A 24,884-nucleotide genomic window follows, 5' to 3' on the forward strand; every position below is an offset into this window, starting at 1 on the left:
TGGTCATGCCAGGACCAGAGGACAGGATCAGACCCATTCCTACCTGAGAGCACGGGCTTAATTTGTACATCTTTTCTCTCCCAGCTGCACCTTGTTGGGGCCAACTCCTGCAGGACAGCCATCCTAACACTGCGCATAACATATGCTCTCATCTCAATTGCAATTAGTTTGATGCAACAAACAGTTTTAGTGTGACAAACTGCAAGCTAAAAAAAGCTGTGCCTTCATGTGCATTAACTGGGTGCACAAAATACGTGTTGTGTGTCATCTCCTTATGTCCCGTATTTGTTCCTGCATCAGTAACAAATGGCATATGCTCCAGGAATACCACACAGGCTGAATGGACTCCTGGAAGTACAGGAGTGATCTGGCACTGGAACTCTTTAAAGCTTGTTCTGCCTGGAGAAGAGAAGGCTCTGGGGAGAATAACACCTAAAGGGGCTGACAAGAAACCTAGAGAGGGGCTTGGGACAAGGGCCTGTAGGGACAGGCCAAGGGGAATGGCTTGAACCTGCCAGGGGAGAGACTGAGATGAGACATTAGGAGACAGAAAAGCTGTGGCTGCCCCATCCCTGGCAGTGTTCAAGGCCAGGTTGGACACAGGGGCTTGGAGCAAGCTGCTCCAGTGGAAGGGGTCCCTGCCTGTGGCAGGGGTTGGAACTGGATGAGCTTTAAAGTCCCTTCAACCCATACCGATCTGGGATGCTATGATACTATAATAATAGCTGTTGTACCATGAGATGCTGTTACGGACCTCTTCTGGAAGTAAGACTTTTACATACAAGTTAAGATTCACTAACCTCTGATGATTACACAACTAGAGCCAGCCTCTCCATCAAGGAGCAATATTGTCTGTTTCAGCTCCTAGACACCAACTGAGATCAGGTGCCTTCCTTTCCAGGACACTCTACAGTCATACCCTAGGAGATCACCTTTGCCTTGAAGGGCTTACAAAACAAAAACACAACAGAGTGAGCAACGTGACGCCCAGGCAGAGCAAACACGGCGACCTTTTGCAAATGTCAAGTTAATACCATGATCTGGAAGTGAAAGGGGTTTATCAGACAGTGGATGGGTCAATAGGGATGGGAGACACTTGAGGTTAGGGGGGTGAAGTGAAGGCAAAGCCATAGAAGAAGCTGTTTGGTATGAGATGGAGAGGAAGAGCACACAGAGCATTCTGTGGCCAATTGGCACATCCAGGATAAAAAACAGGGAGGAAAAATGGGTCTGATGACCATGCCCCCAGTATAACCAGCTCCTCTCTGTAACCTCTTTCCCAAAGGCACACTGCCTGGAGAGGGGAGATGGAGAAGGCAGGGGGTGGACAGCATGGTTTCTCCTCCATGCTGGTTCTGCTCAGGCGGCCAGAGGTGTGACAACCCTGTTTTGGGGTTGTTTCTCTCTGCGGCTCAGCCTCCTGCAGCTGTGTTTGTTGCAGCTGAGCCTCAGGGCTGCAGTGAGATGTAGTTCAGTGCTTTAAGTCCAGGGCAGCACGTAATTGAATATTAACAGGAACAGCTCCAGGAGCTACTGGGACTCAGGAAGTCACAATTCCTCCTCCGCTGCTCCTTCGTCTTAGTGGGAGGTGATTGCTGGAGGCCTTAATGGATGTGAGACATAATATGCTTCCCTCACATTAGCTCCAGTTAGCAAACCGAGGCTTTAACCACATCCTACCCTCTCTGATCATTTCCTCATGCACCTTTTCAGCAGCAACACGGGAAGTGTTCTAGCTGCAGCCACCTCAGTGTCCCACAGGTGACCAAGCGGATCAGTGCAGAGACCATATGAACAGTGATTTCATACCTTATTTCTCAATGAACAAAGGGGGTCCCATCTTTAAGGCCTATCAAAATTTGCCTAGTATAAATGATTTAACTTTTTGTTGCATCCTTCTGAGAATACAAATTATTTATTTGCTGAAGGAGGATACTATGAGCATCTTAAAATCATAGAAGAGTTAGGGTTGGAAAGGACCTTAAGATCATCTAGTTCCAACCCCCAAAGGTCTATAAAGTGATTTCTGCAAAGTCTATAAAGTGATTTTTAAATTGAAAACCATTGGTGTCATGCTTTTGGTAAATATTCCAGGTAAAATACAGCAAGAAATTCATAGTTACTGGTGACTCTTCATGACTGTTAAGAGCTGACCAGCACTCAGTAGCTCCCTCTCCAAAAAGTATGGATGGATATCTGCATTAAGTTCACTCTCGCATTGTTACTTGGATGGAATAAACAGTGTTTTACAAGAAGAAAGATGCCCACAGAAACCTGTCCATTCCATCTGATCATTGAGAACTTGGTGCTATTTATGAAGGGAGAAGATAGCACCTTCAGAGTACCAGACAATTCCCTAACACCCCAGGGCTGTGCTGAGCAGCAGTCAAACTCTTAAACTCCTTCTTTTTCTCTTCTTTCTCACTTTAACAGTCACAATGTCCTTGACCTTGATGTATCATTCTCCTCCATGTCCACCAGCACTTGTTCATTGCATGACCCCTTCAGTTTTCAAAAAGCCCTTCCTCAATCCCCTTTTGTCATCAGTTGATGTACAATAGACTCTACTATGAGGCTGCTTCTGGGTTTGTTTGCTTTCTCTCTTCCTTTATCCCTACCCAGAGACATCCAGCAGCTTGTCTCATAATCTTCCTAGAGTTCAGAGAAAGCACATTCCTCTTCCTTTTTCCTGCCCTTCTTGAACATCAAACTGGCATACTTTATTCATATGTTATTCCTTTATTTGCAAATTAGGAGTTCCTTGTTAGGGAAAAGTGGGAAATGCTCCTGTTTCCCTGCCATGCAATGCGTGGGTTTTGCACAATCCCTTTGAATTCCAGCGCTTTGGCATTTCTAGCCCTTGGAAGTGAGGACCCCAGCACCACATTCACCCCCCTGTCAACCACATGCTGGTTGTGGGAGATGTGCAGGCAAGGAGGTTCTTGGCTCTGCTTAAATAGAGCTATATTTGTACATTAGGAAAGCAAAGTGGTAAAACTGCAGCAGAGCGGAGGAAAGATTGATTTTGCTATTGGACAAGGAAAGCTCCATGCTTCACTTGGTATCGCTGCCGTCCTCCTGTTGTTGGGTAATTAATTAACACCAACAGTGTGTCTGAAGCTCTTCTAAAGCACAAACACAAGATTTGCATCAGTGCTTTGCATTCTGGGCAGGCACAGGAAACATGGAAGCATTGGCACATCTAGAGAGAGCACACTCAGAAAAGGAGAGATGGAGACAGACCTTGGTGCCCTGAGGAGAATCCAGCCATCCCTTTCCAGACAGGAAAAGAATAGGAATTAATTTAGGAATTTTAATTCAAACGAATTTGCTTTGAATTAGAAATATTTGGGGTTTGATTTTTGTTGTTTTATTTTTCTTCCCCAGATACCCAGTAACAACGATCTTTGTAGGTAATCAAGTCAATTTAGTTAAGTTGCACCCAGAACAATTGCCAATATCTTTTTTATAAGTCTCCTCTGTCCTAGAAGATAGCTTTTATCTTCTCATGCATTTTTTCCCCCTTCTGGATAAAAAGCAAAGAAAATCCTCCGAGTTTTTGGAACTATTGACAACCCTTGCTTCTTTCCTCTACCCCGCTACAGTTTGCCTACATTTCTTCTACCTTCTCCTAGCACAACATCCAAACCCAACCAAACCTGGTATTTCAACCAAGTCCTTATTAAATTGCTTCTGGTGTTTCACCTCTTGTTTATACACCCTAGAATAAGATTTGCCTTCTTCTGTAGCAGCTGTGTACTGTTCAGTGTCTCGTTCGTGCCTCTTTTCCCTTTGAATAGCTGCTTGACCAGTGATTTGCCGCTTTGCACTGACGTATTTTGTTGCTCATGAGCATCACGGACCACATCTGGTTGATTTCATACTATGACTCCCATTTCCCAGCAACATGTTTGAGCACATCCTCCAGAGTAATTAAGTATTCTTTATTTCGTCATACAAGTAACTAATGAAAATATTAGAGTCAGGTCCAGCAGTGAACCCTTTGGGACCCCATTTGGAAAGCCCTCAAAAATCCAAAGGAAAAGAATTAGTAATTCTTGTCTGAATACAAGTGTGGTTTAAGATGATTTCACAGAGATTATAGTTCCCCATCAGTTTATGGGAATGTCATATCAATGTTAAACCCCCTGCTTATTTCTAAAGGTATGACATGTAGTCCCTCTCCATTATCCTACAACACAGTTACTGGGTGCAAAGATGGAAATGAGATGGTTTTAACATCATCCATTAGTAACAAATTCAGTCTGGTTGATGGTATGCTTTTCTATTAGCAGTCAAGTGCTTAATAACTGATTGTTTAGCAGTCTATTGCATTATGTTTCAGCATTACACGCTAAACTGCTGTATAATTCCCTAAGTCCTTCATTCCCCTTTTTGAAGACAGGCGCTGTGTTCGCCCTTTTCCCCTCCTCTGGGATCTCTTCCATTCTCCATGAACTCTCCCAGATAATTACTACTGAGTCAGAGACTGGTCTGGGTAGTGCCTGCAGTGCTCTAGGGGGGAGCTTCATCCCATTCTGCTCACTTGAATTTGTCTAACTTCTTTGAATGATCTTAAACTGTTTCTTTTGCTATTTTGGATTGTCTTATCCCCTTGGTAAAAGTGCTTCTGATAAACAGTAGTTTGTCATTCTTTTATGTGCTTCCTCCATGGCTAAAGCATAACAAATAATGGATGGTCCAGTCTTTTCTCTGTTATTACAGACTCACAGACTGGTTTGGGTTGGAAAGCTCATCCAGTTCCAACCCCCTGCCATGGACAGGGACACCTTCCACTAGAGCAGCTTGCTCCAAGCCCCCTCCAACCTGGCCTTGAACACTGACATTGTTATTTCTGTTCCCTCATTTTCTGTTAATTCACTTATGTGTAATTTCCATTGCTTTCCTCTTATGATACCTTTACAGAACATTCCTTTACCACCCTCTATATCCCTTCCTGATAGAGACTCATTTTGTCCTGTTCTTTTTCATCTTAGTCCTCCATAATCACACTGTTCCCTTAGAGGCATCATTTCCTAGTCTTGTTTCCAGGCTTTGCTTAGCGTCCTTTCTCCTTTCTCTGTTTCCCTCACACCTTCCCTTCTTCAGAGGAAAACACTCCATCATTTTGTTATCTCTTTCAACTTCATTAACCTCCACATTTCTGTTCTCAGCAATCTCCTCCCTGTTAGTCAGAGCCTAATCTCAGAGAGCTACAATCTCCTTGTCCCACAGGAACTCTGCTCCATCATTTGGAATCTTGTTGCCAGCCCCCTGCAAACACAGTTTAAAGCTCTTCTGCTGGGCTTGCAAGGCAGTTATTGTGCAGCCCTCTTTGCAGAGCACCCATGGCTCATTTGCCAGGTAGGAAACCATTATTTAGTTTGCTCTATTACTGCAGATCAATAGTAATAATCAATTTATCTCTTCCACTCATCCCCACCTCTGCAGTATGCTACTCCTTGCCCTGACTTTTACTTCCAGCCAGAAGGATGAAAAAGGACATTTCCCATCTCCTCATCTCCTTCCTCTTCTTCCCTCCAGTGCCTAGCTTTAGAGTAGCGAGGAGGCTTTATTAAAACTCCTTTCAGGATGGTAGATTAAGATGATGGTTGCTGTAAGCAGTACAGAGGTCACCTGCATGCTGAGGCACTCCTCTCCAGCTCAGTGGGAGACTGAGTGGGCATTTAGGAAAGGCAATTAAGAGGTCTGAGTGTACTGTGCATTCAGGCATCCCTTTGCCCTTTGAGATTTACAGCATCCAGCACACAGATGGCATTTTTGTCCCCACCAAAAACTGTGCTGATATCTTTCAGTAAATCAGACAACAAAACCAGGCACATATGAAATGGATTAAGTTCAGTTCCCAGCTTTTTGGGCCACTGTTCTTCATAAAATGATTACATCTGTAAACAAGGAAGAACATAAACCTGCAAGGTGGCATAAGCAGCAATTCCACCTACGTCCACCTACTTCTTCTTTCCTACTAACTAAATACCAGTGACTGTTGCTCAAGGCTTTCCTTAGGCTCTCTGGACTCCCCAGCGCAGGTACAAAGACTTAGGTACCACTTAAGCTAGACTAATATAGCTGTCAACTTCTCTTTTGGCAGAGAACAGTAAATCACAGAAACCCAGCCTGGTTTGTGTTGGAAGGGACCTTAAAGCTCCTCCAGCTCCAACCCCTGCCATGGGCAGGGACCCCCTCCACTGGAGCAGCTTGCTCCAAGCCCCTGTGTCCAACCTGGCCTTGAACACTGCCAGGGATGGGGCAGCCACAGCTTCTCTGGGCACCCTGTGCCAGCGCCTCAGCACCCTCACAGGGAAGAGCTTCTGCCTAAGAGCTCAGCTCAGTCTCCCCTCGGGCAGGTTCAAGCCATTCCCCTTGGCCTGTCCCTACAGGCACTTGTCCCAAGCCCCTCTCCAGCTTTCCTGCAGCCCCTTTAGGCACTGGAGCTGCTCTAAGGTCTCCCCTTCAGGAGCCTTCTCTTCTCCAGGCTGAACCAGCCCAGCTCTTTCAGCCAAAATAAGTAAGCAGATAAGCAGCTCCCAGTATTTGATCAGTGTGTTCCCCATCAGTGGGACTACTGGTGAAGCTGAGCATTTTGCTGTGCTGGAACCAGCAGGTACCTACAGCTCTGAGCCCATGGAGAACACTTGGAGGGACCCAGAAGAGTTGAGGTTATTCGGGCTTAAGGTGATAAGGCTTAGTGCTGTTTTTAACTACCCATAGGAGATTATAGAAAGGACAGGACCAGGTTTCTCTTGAAGGTGCACAGTGCTAGAACAAGAGGCCACCAACCCACGCTGCAGCAAAGGACATTACAACTAGATATCAGGGGGAAAAAAGCTGCAATTAATGTGGTCAACTGTTGGAACAGGAGTCCAGAGAGCTTTTGGGATACCCATCCTCGCAACACTCCATTGGGTGAGAAATACGACTGAAGGGTGATATGAACCCTGCTGTGAGAGGGGAGTCTGGAGACCCTTGGATCCCAAATAGTTGTGTGACGCTGGGATCCTGTATGGACGGATCTGCAGTTGTTGTATTGCTGCTCATTCCAGCTGATTGCCAACAAACCCCAGTGTGTTGCTGCTGTGTGCATAAACCTCTAAGAAGGCTCTGTGCAGAAGCCAGAAGACTCTGTTTCATATAATAGAAAAATCCCAGATAATTATGAATTCATTGGTTTAACCCTGATCCCAAATAATATCGAAGAAAATCTGATACAGACTATGATTAGTAATGAATTAAAGGATGCTAACCTGATTGATATGCCTGAGCAGCTTTATGGAAAGCCTGTCATGTCAGAAAAATGAATGTTTTTTTAATGAGAATCTAAGTTTTGTTAATAAAGATAAGGCTGTTATAAATTATTTAGGTTTCTGCAAGTTATTGAACAGTTCCTGAACACAGTCCCAATTACAGAAAAATGGTACAAAACCTAATCTGGTATCTACTAAGTGGATTAAAAACTATTTCAGCAAGAGACCTCATAATGTAATTTGAAATTCAATTATAGCAGAGCTCCTGAAGTCTTACATTTATTTATTCTGGACCCTGGATTGTTCACTGTCTTTAGGATTGACCCAGAGGAAATGATGCAAATCATCACCAATAAACTTGCAGATGACGTGAAAGCCAGAGGTACCAGAGCCATGGGAGGAGAGCAGCAAGGAAACAAGATTAAATGCAACAAAATGCCTTGTCACTGTTGTTCAAAGTATACATCATGTTTGCAAGGCAGAGGGCAGCGCCCCAGGATGTGGGAGTAATAAAAGAGCCCAAATAATCCACTAAATGGGAACATGCTGAGAGTCAGAGAGAATTTTGCAGCAAGCGCAACTGCAGTTAACAGCACGGAAAGGTTTTGTTTTTAAGGGAAAAGACTTTGTGATGTTCTTGAAGATGGAGAAGACATTGATTTGCCAGCCAGGATGGCAAAGAGCCCTAGAAAGGAGGTACAGATCGCCACCATGCGGGGGTTTATATCCGTAAAAGAGGGATTTGTGTCAATACTGCTGGAGTGAGTCCAGAGGAGGCCATGGAGATGCTGCGAGGGCTGGAGCAGCTCTGCTCTGGAGCCAGGCTGAGAGAGCTGGGCTGGGGCAGCCTGGAGAAGAGAAGGCTCCTGAAGGGGAGACCTTAGAGCAGCTCCAGTGCCTAAAGGGGCTGCAGGAAAGCTGGAGAGGGGCTTGGGACAAGGGCCTGTAGGGACAGGCCAAGGGGAATGGCTTGAACCTGCCCGAGGGGAGACTGAGCTGAGCTCTTAGGCAGAAGCTCTTCCCTGTGAGGGTGCTGAGGCGCTGGCACAGGGTGCCCAGAGAAGCTGTGGCTGCCCCATCCCTGGCAGTGCTCAAGGCCTGGTTGGACACAGGGGCTTGGAGCAAGCTGCTCCAGTGGAAGGGGTCCCTGCCCGTGGCAGGGGTTGGAGCTGGAGGAGCTTTAAGGTCCCTTCCACCCCACCAGTCTGGGATGCTATGATTCTATGAAGAGTGGGATATTGCTGCTACCCACCTCCTCTGCACCTTCCAGGCATATGGGACACAGCTTCACTGCTGTGGCTGGGATCCAGGATGCCAGGCAGCAGCTGCAGAAGGGAGTGAGCCTCCATGGCATGCTTCATGTTGCTCTTCATCATCCCCTTTCCTCACTTGCCAGCACTCAGCATCAAGTGGTTGTTGGTACGAGGGAGACCGCAGCCTCCTTCGGCTGTCACATCCTGAATCCCAGCCAGGTTTGTGTTGCAAGAACCGATGCCAGTGTTTTTAACCCACAGTGAAGCTGGCCCCTCGTGTCCTCCATGACATAGAATAAACATTAGGGAGGAGACTCAGGCTTCAATGAGAAATGCTTTCCCATGATACGTTTTCATTTTGGCATGCTCACAGTTCATGATGAAAGGATCCTAAAATAATTGTATTAGATGAACCGTCTGTTCTTCTTGCTTTGGGGCCAGTACAGCATGACATTTCAGAGATAAAATGTTGTGGAACAACTTCTGACTTATAGCCCAATGGAACTTTTCCGAAGCCATTCTTCTCTCTGCTTTTATTTGCTTGAGGTTTATAACCTGAAAATGTCAAGTTTGCAGCATGGTGTTGCCAAAAGATCGGCCTGTCCTTAAATTATCACCACATTTCATTCTTCTTCAGAAGGCTGATTCATGAGCAGTCAACTTCCCAATGGAAAAAAGAAACCCCTCCCTCCAATTCAAAGGAATTCCAGGATTCACAAGAAATAGTACGTTTCCAAGAGGAGTCTCTGTCTGTCCTTAGGAGAACTTACTTCATGTGTGAGTTCAAGTGAGCCTACAGGACCTTAAATCACAGGAGACCAGTGCCAGATCAGTTGCTGAGTAACTGATCCTGATTATCACATCCTGACCCGCTGGATGAATGACAGTAACAATTCCTTGGGAGAGCATCTGAAGCCTGCATTCTCTTTCCCTGTACTTAAGTCATGGCTGCAACCTTAACAAGGGGAAATCGTCTTGCAGATAGATGGGTTTGTACGATGCCCTCTGGATAAAGGTATGTGATGCTAAAACCTCTGAATCATTATGCACATTGCTTAGATCATTGCAATTGCAGGGAAGTGAAGAGAGCTCCTTGCCAAGTGCTTCAAGAGTCACAGGTGAAAAGGGGCTAGCCAAAAACCACATCATTCATGTTGGGACACATTCTGCCTGGGCTCCTTTGGGAAGTGCCCTGTATCTGGAAGCAGGCAGGAAAAAGGTTTAGTGGCTCCTTGCTGCTACTCTCCTTTGTAAACTCTCCAGTGTGGAAAGAGTTGGGATCCCATCACACTGTCCTCAGTGCATCCTGAAGGAGATCAAGGCCATGTCTCTACCCTCATGACGCCACCAAGCAGCAGCACTGGGGGACACAAGCTGTCCCTAACATCATCTATGGCACATGATGCACTTGGGAATAGTCCCCTTTGCATGTCCCTGCAGCTCCTTTTGCTGTAGCAGTGGCCACAGAGGGCACAGAGGCACCAGCAGCACAACTATTTATGCTGTACTCACTTGGGAGAGCCAATTCATAGCTGAGATTTTTGGAAGCACTGAGGAAGTGATGAATGGGAGATGATGGAATCATGACAAGCCCTAAGAGCTGGAGGACTGGCACGTCTGCCTGCACCTCTGCAAGGAAACAGGACAAACCGAGCAAGGCACTTTTTTTTGTTGGATCATTTATTTATTGTTCTGTGCAAAGCACAGGGTGTAACTATCACCAGTCAATCTTGGCTATTGAGCTAGCACCAGACATCACTGTGTTACTATTAGAGCAAAACATATTAGCTAATGGTGAGTTTACTTTTAGCCACGCTGGCAGCCCGGCTTTCCTGTTTTTGTGCAGTGAGACACATCCACAGTCACAAATCCCTCCTGGGTGGGGACTTGCTGCTTGCAGACAGCCCCATGGGTGCGGGGAAGCACAGGGGAGCATCGCTGGAGGTCGTCTGTTGGACTGGCTGGACCTTGGTGGCATCCAACAGCTACTTCTATGCTAGTGATGAAGTAGTGCAGGGCACTGGGTCAGGCGTTGTCCACACTGGTGTTACTGTGGTCCCTGCATAGTTTTGGCTGAGGGCTGTGCACCCCCAGCTCCTGTCTGGGCGCAGTCCTGAGCTCAACACTCTTAACACTCCTTAACACTCTTGATGGGCCATTTGACTGTAAAGTCCCTGTTTTGGAGAGCAGAAGAGTTTATCCTGGTGGCCAAGTGATGCCTGTTGGACTCGGAGCCAGGGAACACAGCCAGTATGGTTGTACTTGGTTGTTCTTTCATACCAGTTGCTCTCAAGAAGCATTACTCAGGTGTACTCCAGTCCTTTGGTTTGTCACAGATTTTAATGCAAAGAAGGCTTCTTTAGATGTAGGGGCTGCCAACACTGAGGTGCTTGAAAATACTTAGTGGTTGGGGTTGTCATAGAATCATAGAATAGTTAGGGTTGGAAAGGACCTTAAGATCATCCAGTTCCAACCCCCCTGACATGGGCAGAGGCACCTCACACTAAACATGTCATCCGAGGCTCTGTCCAACCTGGCCTTGAACACTGCCAGGGATGGAGCATTCACAACCTCCTTGGACAACCCATTCCAGTGCCTCACCACCCTAACAGGAAAGAATTTCCTCCTTATATCCAGTCTAAACCTCCCCTGTGTGCAAGCACACACTGAAGCCGGCTCATGTTCATTTTCTCATTGACCAGCACCCCCAAGTCCTTCTCCTTGGGCTGCTCTGAATCTCTTCTCTGCCCAGCCTGTAGCTGTGCCTGGGATTGCTCCGACCCAGGTGTAGGACCTTGCACTTGGCATGGTTCAACTTCATGAGGTTGGCATCAGCCCACCTCACAAGCGTGTCAAGGTCCCTCTGGATGGCATTCCTTCCCTCCAGCGGATCAACCGAACCACACAGCTTGGTGTCATCGGCAAACTGGCTGAGGGCACACTCAATCCCACTGTCCATGTCAGCGATGAAGATGTTAAACCAGACTGGTCCCAACACCGATCCCTGAGGGACACCACTCATAACTGGTCTCCAGTTGGACACTGAGCCATTGACCACAACTCTTTGTGTGCGGCCATCCAGCCAGTTCTTTATCCCCTGAGTGGTCCATTCATCAAATTGATGTCTCTCCAATTTAGACACAAGGATGTCGTGTGGGACAGTGTCAAACGCTTTGCACAAGTCCATGTAGAGACATCAACTGCTCTACCGCTGTCCATGAGTTCCATAGCCCCACCAGCGCTGGCACCAGGTCTCCAGCTCCCCAGCCAGACTCAAAAGCCACCGATGGGGAAGGAGTTACTCAGCCCTGCAGGTCTTTCATGAGCCATGCTGGAAGTCATGCACTGTGAAACCTTGAAGTAGATGTTACACACACTTCCCTTTCATTGGCACTTTAGTTTTCCTTAATCTGGAGTGAACAAGCTTCCTCCAGCAGAATAAGCTGTCCTTTGCACTGTGCTAACTTTCTTGCTGATACAGTATAAAAAGCACATGGGCTTTTGCTGACGTTGTTCTTCCAGCAAAATATCTAAGCATGGGCTTAGCCTAATTCTTTGACAATATTCCCAGACTTATTACATGCAATGAGCAAGCACAAGTGTTTCAGTGGCAATCTCTGGATTGGAAACAGACACAAAGATATCATTTCCATTCTCTGCGACATCCTACTTGCTCCTTTTTCTCTCTGATGGGCTATAAGATTACCACTTCCCTAGAAGGTTTCCTTACTGTGTCTTCTACATTAAATAACCCTCCTGTTTGTTCTAAAGCCCTTTTGTGTTTGCACTTTGACTTGTCCACGTTACACCAGACCTTCCACCTACAGTTTCTAAAGATCAACCCTATTTAGGTTGCCCAAAGAAGTGGTAAGTGCCCCATCCCTGGCAGTGTTCAAGGCCAGGTTGGACACAGGGCCTTGGAGCAAGCTGCTCCAGTGGAAGGGGTCCCTGTCTATGGCAGGGGTTGGAATTGGATGAGCTTTAAGGTCCCTTCAACACAAACCATGCTGTGAGTCTCTGGTTTTAAGTGATTTTAGTGCCTTTCTCTCAACAGGCATCTGTGAATGCTTTATAAGACTTTTCTGTCATGCTACTGATGTGTTCGTACTATTAGTTGTATATTTTAATCAAGATTAAAATAAGCTGACAGGCAGTCCACTCACAAATGAAAATCAACCGCAATTTTAATGTTACATAATACAACTTTATGGGGAAAAATCTCGTAGATTTGGGTAAGGAAAGAAAGCAGTGGGAGTCGATAGAAATTTAACTTGGTTTTATGGCAGTTATTTTAAACCACTGTAGAGTTAAACAGGGAGTAATTTAATTTTCACGGGGTTTTTAATAACCTCTGAAATTCTATTGCACTGATTTGAGATCATCCAAGAGCTCAGCAGAAAGGCTGAATTTCCTGCTAACCTCCATAGGATCGTAGCGTAGGTTTGTATTCCTATAAGGAATTATACCCTCAAAGAGAGCATCTTCTCTGAGCAGGAGACTCTATCTCCCCATGCATTTCTCTGCAAGATGTTTTAGCTTAGAATCATACAATCACACAATGGTTTGGGTTGGAAAGGACCTTAAGATCATCCAGTTCCAGCCTCCAGCTTCAGATCATTTTGCTTGCATCTTGTTTCAAGTATTTTAAACCACTGGTGACCCTGCCCCTCTACTCTGCTCTCGTGAGACCTCACCTGGAGTATTGTGTGCAGTTCTGGTGTCCTCAACATAAAAAGGACATGGAACTGTTGGAACAAGTCCAGAGGAGGCCACGAGGATGCTCAGGGGACTGGAGCACCTCCTGTATGGAGACAGGCTGAGAAAGTTGGGGCTGTTCAGCCTGGAGAAGAGAAGGCTGCGTGGAGACCTCATAGCAGCCTTCCAGTATCTGAAGGGGGCCTGTAAGGATGCTGGGGAGGGACTCTTCATTAGGGACTGTAGTGACAGGACAAGGGGTAATGGGTTAAAACTTAAACGGGGAAGTTCAGGCTGGATATAAGGAGGAAATTCTTTCCTGTTAGGGTGGTGAGGCACTGGAATGGGTGCCCAGGGAGGTTGTGAATGCTCCATCCCTGGCAGTGTTCAAGGCCAGGTTGGACAGAGCCTTGGGTGGCGTGGTTTAGTGTGAGGTGTCCCTGCCCATGGCAGGGGGGTTGGAACTGCACGATCTTAAGGTCCTTTCTAACCCTAACTATTCTGTAAGTCTATGATTCTATGATTTTACCTCTACACTGTTGGGCAGGAAAAGAAGAAAAAAGAGGTTGCCCATTGGTTCGTCTGCTTCATAAATTCAACATCTGCCCCTCTTTCCCCAAATCTCTGCTTTTGGAAGCTCCATATCTTGTCATAAATGCTACTTGTTTGGACAAGCAGTGATTTACCTACGGTGCTGAAAGGACTTTCTGTGCTCCCTGCTTCACTTGTGACATTATCACCGATTGATTTCCCCTGTACCTATTATTGACTTGCCAGCAATATTCCAAAGGAAGGTTGGGGCTATGTCAGAAAAAATTGTTGCCTTACCCTGAGCCTTTTTCAGTGCTGTTGACTCAATATTGTTCCTCTCCCCAGCTCCTGCTCCAATAAACCAAACCAGCCAGCTGCTGTCTGCAGTGAAGAATGATTGGAAACACCATGCCTGCTTCTTTCAGCACAACAATTCAGCCATTTAGGGCTCCTCTAACACTCCTGAACGCTGAGCTCCTAAAATCTTGGCTCCTATTAGGTAGGAATATTCAAACTTAGAGGCTCCTGGCAGCATTCACCTCCGGGCTGCACAAAGATGGAGCAATCAGACCAAAATAAGACATGGGATTGGAATTACTGCATGCAAAAAGCTGGTGGGCAGAGAGACAGCATCTTACCTGAGCACTTCCTAGCCCAGGATTTGCCTGGCACATGGCAATTAATGAAGCCTTAAGTGTCTTCTGGTAAATACCTGCAATGAGCTCTCTGTTGAGCTCTCTGGGGTTGCCTTTTGTTCTCTGCCTTCATGCAGACCTCCTGTGGTGACCTCCGTGCTTGAAGTGTGAGCTCCAGGATGCTGCTCCAGCATGAGCCAAGGATGGGGGATAACATCCGTGTTTCACCTGGGACACTGAAGCTTCAGAGGGTTGCATGTGGGAGCCTGGAATCACAGAATCATGCACTCACGGAATGCTTTGGGTTGGAAGGGACCCTCAAAGCTCATCTCGTCCAACCCCCTGCAATGGGCAGGGATACCTTCAACTCAGGTTGCACAGAACCACATCCAGCCTGGTCTTGAATGTCCCAGGGATGAGGCATCCACCACCTCCCTGGGCAACCTGTGCCAGTGTTTCACCACCCTCACTGTAAAGGATTTCTTCCTCGCATCCATCCTGAATGCCAGATGTGGCTGCATGTAAGGCTGGGGCAGACCCCACCATGGCTGGGTTGCAGCCTCCACTCCAAATACTCAAATCTATACCCCCAAGAGAGAAGATTTCAGGGCCTCAGTAGGTAATTGCATCAATCAATAAACCCAAGCAAGGGAATCCTCTGCCTTAGGTAGCAAACAGGATGTCAACCCATCACCCTTTCCCAACAGCTGGCTGTAACTCACCCCTTGGTTTCCCCTCCTACCCATGACTTGTATTTGTGGGGTGATACCACCTTCTTCTTGCCTTTGACCACCCAGCTCAGTGCCCATGACATGTCCAATGCAAAACTGTCCTCCTCTTCTGTCTCTTTGAACTTGGAGCTCTCTCCTGCTGTCTCTATATCACAGGGACACTGTGCTTAAGACTCTTTTGCTTAGGAAATGTTATTCCAGGCTCTAAACACAAATGTCTCCTGCCTTTTCAGGAAGACATGGGCATGGCACGCTGTTCAGGTAATGGGTCTCCCTTGTTTATCCAGTTGAGATGGTGCAGGACGCCCCCAGCATCCTTTGATTTTGGGAGGATGGTCAACCACCATGAGTTTCAATGGGGAGCCATCTAGGAATGTTTTTTCAGCTCAATCCATTGGCAGTAAAGATCCATGAAGCTTTCCCAAAGAAAACGCCTCCAGCATAGTCTGAATCCTGGTTGTGTTGCTTTTCCAGGATAGAAACCCAAGGCCCAGCAGGAACATAGAGCCCTAGGGACTTGCATTTTGAAAGAGTCTAAATAAACCCAAACCATGGAGTTTATGCTTTCCTTTTGGACCAGGAAATGTGGAGCAGCAGAACCCAGAGGGATAATGGGTGGGCAGATAGGCCCCTGTGTCAGAATGGCACAACACTGTCACCCCTTCCATCCTGGGCATCCCATCAGGCTACGCTATACCTGTGTCCCAGGCAGGAAAGGGGAACACCAAAGCCTCCAGGAGAAGCTACCACCGATTTCATTACTCATTAATTGGTCATAGAAGGTGTTTAGATGCTGTAGTGACTGATAGATAAAGCATGAGGGACACAGGGCACCATCAACATACCACATCCGATAGCACAGCACAGATGGGGAGCTTGGCTCTTCTTCTAGACTAAGCACGGGCACACAGTCAGGCAATAAAGACAATGATGAGATTATTTTGACTCTTCCAACAGATGATTCCCATCCAACATTGAGGATTCCCATCCACCACGCAAATATGGGCGAGTTAAACTGCCCCGCAGCCCAGTGAGGAAAACGGGTGTGCTTTTTATGGATAACATGGAAGGAGAAGCTGGAGACGCACACACCACCCTGCAGAGCCAGCAGGGATTCTCAGGGGAGGTGTCCTGGCTCTGCCAACATGGATGGAAACCCTGCCACCGGCTTCACTGGGATCTCAGCCCAGCACTTTTGGATGCTGGCTGCATACTTCTTATGCTGTCTCTGCATGATAGAGTGAAGCTGCAAGAAGGATCAGATTGCATCACAGTTTGGGCATCTCATGAAATAAGCCTTGTGCTCCTGCATCTCCTCTGCCACTGGAGTAACCTTTGCCACCTCGTGTGGCACATCTCTTTGGTTTAGAAGTGTAACTGGCTGGAATAAAGACATATTATATCCTACTATATTAGTCTCTGGAAGCCCAAAGTGGTACCGGGAGAGCAGTAGGGCCCAGCTGGAAAAGGTGTTACAGCCCATTGGGTGTGAAAGGTCAGACTGGACTATCCAGCAATCTCTTCATTATTTAGAGTGGTTAATTACAGGATTAAGTTCATGCACGGAAGGCCTCTGCCTTTCACCATGGTGAGTGATGCCTTCAATGAGACAGCACACAACCTGCTTCTATGGGGCAGGGAGAAAATCCCTTCTCCTTCCTTATGGAGACTGCAGGGCAATTGCATCTGGGTGGCCACATTCCCAAAGCATGCCTGAAGAAACGAACAGATCCAGCCAAGAAGATTTGCATGAACAAGACCTTCTGTACATTTCTTTCCTGCCTTCTACATATGCTGCTCCCTGGGGATCATCATGCAGCAGTTGTTGTAGAAAGGGAAACTGAGGCAGCGCAGGGGGACAAGCATATAGATCAGCTACCACCCTACACACTGGACATAGCAGGAATGGAGCATGTTCCTTCTGTTTGTCCATGACACCTCATGCCATCTCCCTATCCTTGCTCCACAAGCTCCCCCTCACACCAGGCACGAAGCATCACCCGTTAGTTTATACACAGCACTTCCCAAAGCATCTGCCTGATCGTTGCCAGTCTTCCCAAGTTGTGAGGAGCCTAAATCCCACTTTGCAAACTGGACCTGGTGATGCCACCACCTTGTGACGCATCCAGTTCTTCATGTGGTGGGAGAGCCCGGGGAGGGGGGGGGGGGAGGAAGTGCTTTGTGAAGCAGATGACTTTGAAGAGCATCCTCCCTGCTGAGACTGGAGGTGGCACAGCTCATCCCCTGCTGAGCTGAGCTGTCAATAGCAGTCACAGGGCTGGCAATGGGACAGGGGCTGGCAGCACCCAACCGCAGCCTGCAAACCCCAAGTTTCGGTGCTGGCGTGAGCTGGCATCCTCCATCCCAGCCACCAGCAGCACAGCACGTTGCCAAGCAGCTCCCAGTGCTGGAATTTCCGCAGCAGCCCCTGGCAAAAGCATCTGTCGGGATTTAGGGGAATGTCACGGCTGGAGCCAGAGCTGGTGCAAGGAAAAGGTCCAAACCCTGAGCCCAGTGATGAGCAGCTGTTAGATACACATGAGCATCGGGTCAGGGAGGCTGATGGATCATGCACACGAGGCGCATCCCCCCGTGAGTCAGGTCCTCATCAGAGACGTGTGACCGGGAGCAGGGCAATGCTAAAGAGCCCAAAGTGCTGGAGCACATCCCACCAGTGAGTGGGGCACAGCTGGCTCAGAGCAGGCACTGCTGGCTCTGCAGGGCTCGTTCTGCTGATGCAGAGCTCCCCTTTGAGGGAACACAGGCTTGCCAAGAGCCCCGTCCCAGGGAGGCATGTGGGGAGCTCATGCACAGTGCATGAGATCACGCTGCTGAGCGGATGCGTTTCCCTGGTTCACCCAGCGTGGGGGCCCACAGGCAATGCCCAGCACATGTTCCAGCCCAGAAAGACATCATGCAGGGAAGGAGCCACCATTCCCTTCACCCCTCGTTCCAGTGGTAGATCAGGTTTCCTGCCATGGTCTTGAAGCTTTGCTCTCATTAGGGCTTGTCTGGCCTCTGCTTCGAGTCATCGGTTCTTGCTATGATGGTTAAAGAGCCCATCAGAGCCTGATATCCCACATCCTGTGGAAGCACACATGGAGAGCAACCTTTTGCCAAGCTTCTGACCAGAGCTAAAGCTTTCTGTACCAATCCCTCCAATCTTTGCCTCCAGCTCCTGAGCAACATTGGTCATAGAATTGTAGAACCATTTGGGTTAGAAAAGCCCTTTAAGCTCACCAAGCCCAACCTCTCCCCAGCACTGCCAAGACCACCACTGCCCCATGGCACTGAGGCCTCGTCTCCACGCTGTGTGAACACTTGCAGGGCCGGTGCCTGCAGCCCTGCCCTGGGCAGCCTGTTCCAATGCCTGAGCACCCTCTGGGGCAGGAATTGTTCCTCAGCTCCATCTAATCCTGCCCTGGTGCAGCTTGAGGCCGGTTCCTCTTGTCCCATCCCTTGTTCCTTGGGAGCAGAGCCCAGCCCCTCCTGGCTCCATCCTCCTGTCAGGCAGTTGGAGGCAGCCATCAGGTCCCCCCTGAGCCTTCTCTTCTCCACACTGAACCCCCCAGGTCCCTCAGCCCTTCCCCATCACACTTGGGCTCCAGGGCCTGCACCAGCTCCGTGTCGTTCTCTGGACATGATGTGTCTCTTCTCTTCCTTTCACCCCTGTTACAGCCATGAGCTGGGCTGAGCTCCTCACCGTGTATGGAGAGGAAGGTGTTCTTCCCACGGAAGGTTTGCATTATCCATTGTAGCCAGTCTCACACCAGGAGCTCACACTGAATTCCTTATCTCCTGAATGGTTTCCACAGTTAACCTTCCCAGAGCATAATCCTGCAGCAGATGGGGATGACCTGCTGTCCTTCTGAGGTGGAGAACTTGCCATGGGTGGGTGTTTGAGGCAGCACATCTTGCACAAGGAGCCTGAGTCAGACTATTCATCCAACCATGCGTCATCTGAAAGCAGCACATCACCAGCAGTGCTTTTGTATTGACCATCAGACCTCCCGGTTCTTGTGGCACCTCACCTTCAGAGCTGCACTTGGTGCCAATCCCCAGCTGAGGCTGCTCGTTGAGGTCTGGTTTTAGTCCATTTTACAAGTTTTTCTTTGGTAATGTCGAGGTTTTGAATGAAAATGTGCCACCAGTGAGTATGGTGTCATCAGGGACTGTAGTGGGAGGACAAGGGGTGATGGGTTCAAACTGAAACAGGGGAAGTTCAGGTTGGAGATAAGGAAGAAGTTCTTTACTGTGAGGGTGGTGAGGCACTGGAATGGGTTGCCCAGGGAGGTTGTGAATGCTCCATCCCTGGCAGTGTTCAAGGCCAGGTTGGATGAAGCCTTGGGTGCCATGGTTTAGTGTGAGGTGTCTGTGCCCATGGCAGTGGGGTTGGAACTGGATGGTTTTAAGGTCCTTTCCAACCCAAACCATTCCATAAGTCTACGGTTCTGTGATTGACGTTGATTATATTCTTGCTGTCCAATTCCATATATATTGAACCAGGTCAGCATTTCCACTGTTTTGCACAGCATTTTTGCCACACCTCTGGTTACCTGTGCTGTCCTGCTTGCATCTTCACCAATGCATTATCCTCCTCCTGGCCTTCAGGACCTCCTCCATATGCCAAAGCTTGCAGTCATATTAGCAGCAGTCCAGAGACCTATGGAAGCATCTCTGAAGGACCCCTTGATGCAAATTCCCTTGCTGTCACATCTAAAAATATTTGTCTGTAGTATATATACAACATCCTCCTTGGTTCTACCAACAGATGAGATTCATCTCACCTAATTTTAGCTGCTGAGAAGGCAGGTGTTAGGTGTGAGCCAAGTGTCTAGCCTCCCCCTCTCTAGTCAATGGAAGGAAGCACTTTTAGAAAGCAACTCATCCCACCCATCTCTGGAGCGACTGAATCACCCTCCAGAAGAGCTGTCTCTCTCCATCAACTGCTTAGAAAGGCAAAATAGCTGGATCAGACACTGATGCTTGATGGCCCTCTTCCCTTTGGTTTCACATCTCCACTGCAAGGACTCCATTTGCTCCTCACATGCCTTAAATACTTCTCGTTATGTTCCTGATCCTCCTCAGCCCAGCACCGTGTTGCCTCTCACACCTACAGTTTCCCTAACTATTCACTGCATAGAACCATGGAATGGTTTGGGTTGGAAGGAACCTTAAAGCTCCTCCAGCTCCAGCATGGGCAGGGACCCCTTCCATTAGAGCAGCTTGCTCCAAGCCCCTGTGTCCAACCTGGCTTTGAACAATGCCAGGGATGGAGCATTCACATCCTCCCTGGGCAACCCATTCCAGTGCCTCACCACCCTAACAGTAAAGAACTTCTTCCTTATATCCAATCTAAACTTCACCTGCTTCAGCTTGAACCCATCACCCCCTGTCCTATCACTACAGTCCCTGATGAAAAGCCCCTTTCCAGTATCCTTGTAGCCTCCTTCAGATACTGGAAGGCTGCTCTGAGGTCTCTACGCAGCTTCTCTTCTCCAGGCTGAACAGCCCCAACTTTCTCAGCCTGTCTTCGTATGATGCCTTCTACCTGGTATCTGTATCCCCCTTTCCCCCTGGTTTTTGTTCACAATACACTGCTTTTCATTTCTTCTTGCTGCTTGCATCTTGCTGGACCACATTGAACACCGTCATTTTTCAGACATCCCAAAACCCCTCTTCTTCGCAACCTCATTCCCATGCAGTGGATTTCATCTCAGTGTTTTATCCCATTTCCCTCCACAGCTTTGGGAAACCTACTGTGCTACCAGCTGCTGCATCCCTCTCTGAGTCTGTTCTCTCTTGGCCCACACCACATGCTGTCACAGGTGATGCTCATAAGTCTGTGAGCAGCCACCAGCTTCCAGCCCAGTGATAAGCATCATTTTGTCTGTCATAACGGGGTTTGAACCAGTTGGCTCATGTTTGGTGCAGGACCATTTGTGTCAGGAATTATCTCCTTTAGTGTTTAGAAGGCTTTGTGGCTGTTTTTGTCTGCTGGCTGCCTGAAGCTCGTCACGTACCTGACTCACGCTGACATCCCCCTCAACAACAGATGTATTCTCTCCAATGCATTAGAAAGATGGATTCACATCATCTCAAATGAAAACCTTGGTTTACTCTGTTCTCTAACTCCATGACACATCTTCATTCTCAGATGCTACAAATACTTGCTCTTGGGCTTAATTGCGATCAGCCTGGCTTGGTTTTAAGACTGAGAGGGTATAGAAGGTATGTGGACCTCAGGAACAAACCTCTCATCATGTTTTATCAGTAACTCACACAGAAACCTTGAGACAGATCACTTTTTCTCTGCCTCCCCATCACTACAAGGGAAACATCAACTCTGCTTTGCAGGAAGTTCTGTGTTTCTTGGGCTCAAGAAGTTGCACCGGTACAGGCAGTTACTCCTGCAGACTCATGCTCATAAGAGATGTTTTCAGCTTGGAGAACATTCGGATCTAGTTCCCCTTCCAAATAAGCTGGCTTGCATGATTACCTCTGTAATGAGCTGGACCCACAAGACACACCCTGTAACTACCAGAATTCAGGAGAAACAGTAGTCCAAGATTGTTCCCATAAATGCCCCAGAGCCAGATCTACAAATATGGATAAGCCACGGATAAGCATCACGTCCAAATAGGAATTCTCCCGGGACTCATATGGATTCATTTCTCCTCCCTCCTTCCCCTTCCTCCTTCCCTGCTGCCTTTGCCAAAGGAGATGAGCTGGCTACTGTTAATGGTATCACCCTGCACATCTCTCATGTTGCAGCACCGAGGCTTGTTAGAGAAAATCTCTGTGTAATGGCATTACTTTGCACTTTCAGACAGCACCTTTCAGCTGGGAACGTCAGCACCAACTGATGGAGCTATCACCATTGCCATCCACCATGCCAAAACTCGGTCTGCTTCACTCACCCCATGCTGCAAACCCATGGTGGGGTCAGGACATGAAAGCAGGGGCTGCTTCTCCCACCTTTCTGCCTCCCTCCATCCACAACCTGGCTAGAAGTGGCCAGCAGAGCTTTTCTTTGCAGTTCCAGGGTACTGGTGGGGAGCAGGCACAAAGTGGGAGGAGCGGGATGATTCCTCCCTGCTTCGGTATGTTCCCTCCTCCCCTCTCCTCCCAGCCTAGTGCACTGGGAGGAAAAAGAGGATGACCCATTGGTACAGAGATGCTTTCTGCATGGGGACCTTGGTGGTGGCAACCCATGCAATGGGTTAAGGGCTGGGCAGACCCAGTGAAGGTGCCACCAGGGTCCCACCATTGCCAAGCCTATTGGGATGGAGGAAAAGCATCCCCACAAGTGCTGACCCCAACCTTCTGCTCAGGGACCGGGCTCTTTCCTTTCCACCATAGGAAATGCTTGTGCCTTATACAGGAAACAGTGCACCCGAGCAGATCCTCCCTGTCCCTCCCTTGAATTATTTAGTGTCCTACAGGAGCAGATGACCCCTGCTAAGCAGACTGTCAGGAGAGCAGCAGCCTTTGATGCAGTAATTGGAAATTTCCATTCTTTGCTTGCAGCCTTTAAAAACAGAAGCGTCTGAGATAGTGGGAATTCTCCGTGCTGAGCCAGGAAATTTCCACGGTGGAAATTTTTAATGTATTCCCTGGCTTTCAGCTCTTCAGGTTGACGAGGGTTTGGGGTGTTTTAGTTTGGGTTTGAGGCTTGTGGTCTGGTTTCCTTGCTGTTTGTTTGTTTGCCTTGCAATCTGCTTAAAGGAATCAATGGGTGGCTGTGGGAAGGGCTGGAAAAGCCAGGCAGAGCGAAGGAGAGCGATGCATTTGCAGCAGGAACACGTGCAGGCCTAGCAAGGCACCTGTAACGCTCCTGACTGTGTCAGAGCTAATGGGAACCCGTGTTTTAACAAGGTGATAGCTGCCAGCGATGTGGCAAAGGACAGCAATGACTCTGCAAGGAGCTCTGCAGCACAGCTTGGGAAGGATGCTCTTCCCATAAAGAATCCCAGGGGTCCAGAGGATGGATTTGCCTTTTCCCACTCTTGCACTTTGCACACACAATAAAGTAGGTGAAGAGTGGAGACACAGCTCTGAAGCTCACATGCATGAGCCTTGGGTCTAAATACCTGGCAGCTCTCGCTGGGGCTTTGAACAGAGAGTTCTCAGGGACAGAAAATACAGGAGGGAATTGTCAGCTGTGCTGTAAAAATGATGATGAGGAGCTCGTAGGAACGAGGGTGGGAGGACAGCAAAGGAAACACATTGGAAGCAGAGCTACCGCCTTTCCTGAATGCAATGCTGAGGCGCTGCTGCAAACCCATCCCAGGCTGCAGCCTCGGAGGCTCTGCCAGAACCCGACCCAGCTCCCTGCACGTGTCTCATCCTGTCACATACACACGGTGGGGCTGCTTCTGCACAGGGGGGAATGCGCCATCCCTGGCAGTGTTCAAGGCCAGGTTGGACAGAGCCTTGGGTGTCATGGTTTAGTGTGAGGCATCCCTGCCCATGGCAGGGGGTTGGAACTGGTTGACCTTAAGGTCCTTTCCAACCCAAACCATTCTGTGATTCTATGTTGAGCATCAAAATGTGACATAGCTTTGACACTGCAGAATAGCAATGTGAAAACAAGACTCTACCAGTGGCAGGGATGGGGAGGAAGGGACACAGCCTGACCCTCACCAGGGGCTCTGTCTTTGATCCAGAAGGTCCTTAAGGGCTCAATGCACAGGCACAAGCACCTCCACAAAGCCAGGCTAACCCAGTGGGAGCTCCTTGGCTGGCTTGTTTCTAATGCCCCAAAAGGTGTTTTCTCCCTTTGGCCACATGCCCCCAAGTGCATTCAGGATCTCCCTACCACTTCCCAGTGTGGAGGAACTCGAAGGCGACATTAGACTGGGATGAATGGGGTGGGGGATCAGTCCGTTCTTCATGTCCAAGCACACAAACCAAAAAGCAAACTTGTGGCACAGCAGGGAACAACAGGTTGGATGGAAATACCGAAGTTCTTCTTTACCTGTGCTCTGACAGGGCCTTTTGAGCTAGGAGAAGACACTGGCCAAGTGGCAGTGGGTGGGAAGAAGTAGGACTGGTCCTTCTGAGTATCAGTCCTTTTGCCGTTGGGTCAGCTCATGAGAGTATCCTCAAGATTCCCATCATTTAGGCCCTAAATAAAAATGAACCAAGACATGAAACCAAGTTATCTCTTAATGAGGAAGGAGCTCAACTGTTGAGCATTTGCCTGGTACGTCTTGACTATGGATGGCAAACTCATAACTAAATCCTGCTCTGTGTTTGCCATTGATGCAGGGAAGTACATACCCCCAGGGCACAATTCATCTCCTTGTAAAGCAGGCATCACACTCAGCCAGAAGTAAAATTACTGAGCTTGGAGTCTGGCTCTACAACACAAGTGGGTGGATCCAAGCCTCACAGACTACAGAAGTGGGTGACTTTGGCTAGACAGATGGCTTTGTCACTGAAATCTCATATTCATTTATCTGTCCTTAAATCGGAGTCCATCTGCTGTCTCCTGTGTTAAACATAGGATGTAGAAGCTGTCACTGGGGTAAGGTCTGTCCTTTTGCTCTGGATTTGCACAACCAAGTCCTGGTCCGTGCACAGTCACCAGGTACAAGAAGAATAGGAACAATGCTTCCCTCTGGGGTTGTTCGACCAGGATAAGGATCTTACAAAGAAGCCCATAGAACCTCTGCTGGGCTTCACTGTCCTTTACTAATGACAGTGTCTCTTCCATTTTCAAGGATTTCATTATTATTTCCTCTTCACACTGCTGCCAAAGAGTCACTT

General features: G+C 48.2%; 1 protein-coding gene across 1 annotated transcript in view; it reads right to left on the reverse strand.

Annotated features, from left to right (window-relative positions):
- LOC133221005 (uncharacterized) overlaps positions 1–19,702 on the reverse strand; it is a 128,560-nt gene extending 108,858 nt beyond the window's left edge. The window contains exon 1 of the transcript XR_009727852.1: positions 19,693–19,702. The gene's annotated coding sequence lies outside the window, so the exon portion shown is untranslated. The remainder of the gene's footprint in view (positions 1–19,692) is intronic.
- Positions 19,703–24,884: the final 5,182 nt, after the last annotated feature.

Source organism: Neopsephotus bourkii, unplaced genomic scaffold (assembly GCF_033783945.1).
Source record: "Neopsephotus bourkii isolate Nb327-2 ecotype Australia unplaced genomic scaffold, CSIRO-AGI_Nbou_v1 NB_1505, whole genome shotgun sequence".
Taxonomy (NCBI): domain Eukaryota; kingdom Metazoa; phylum Chordata; class Aves; order Psittaciformes; family Psittacidae; genus Neopsephotus; species Neopsephotus bourkii.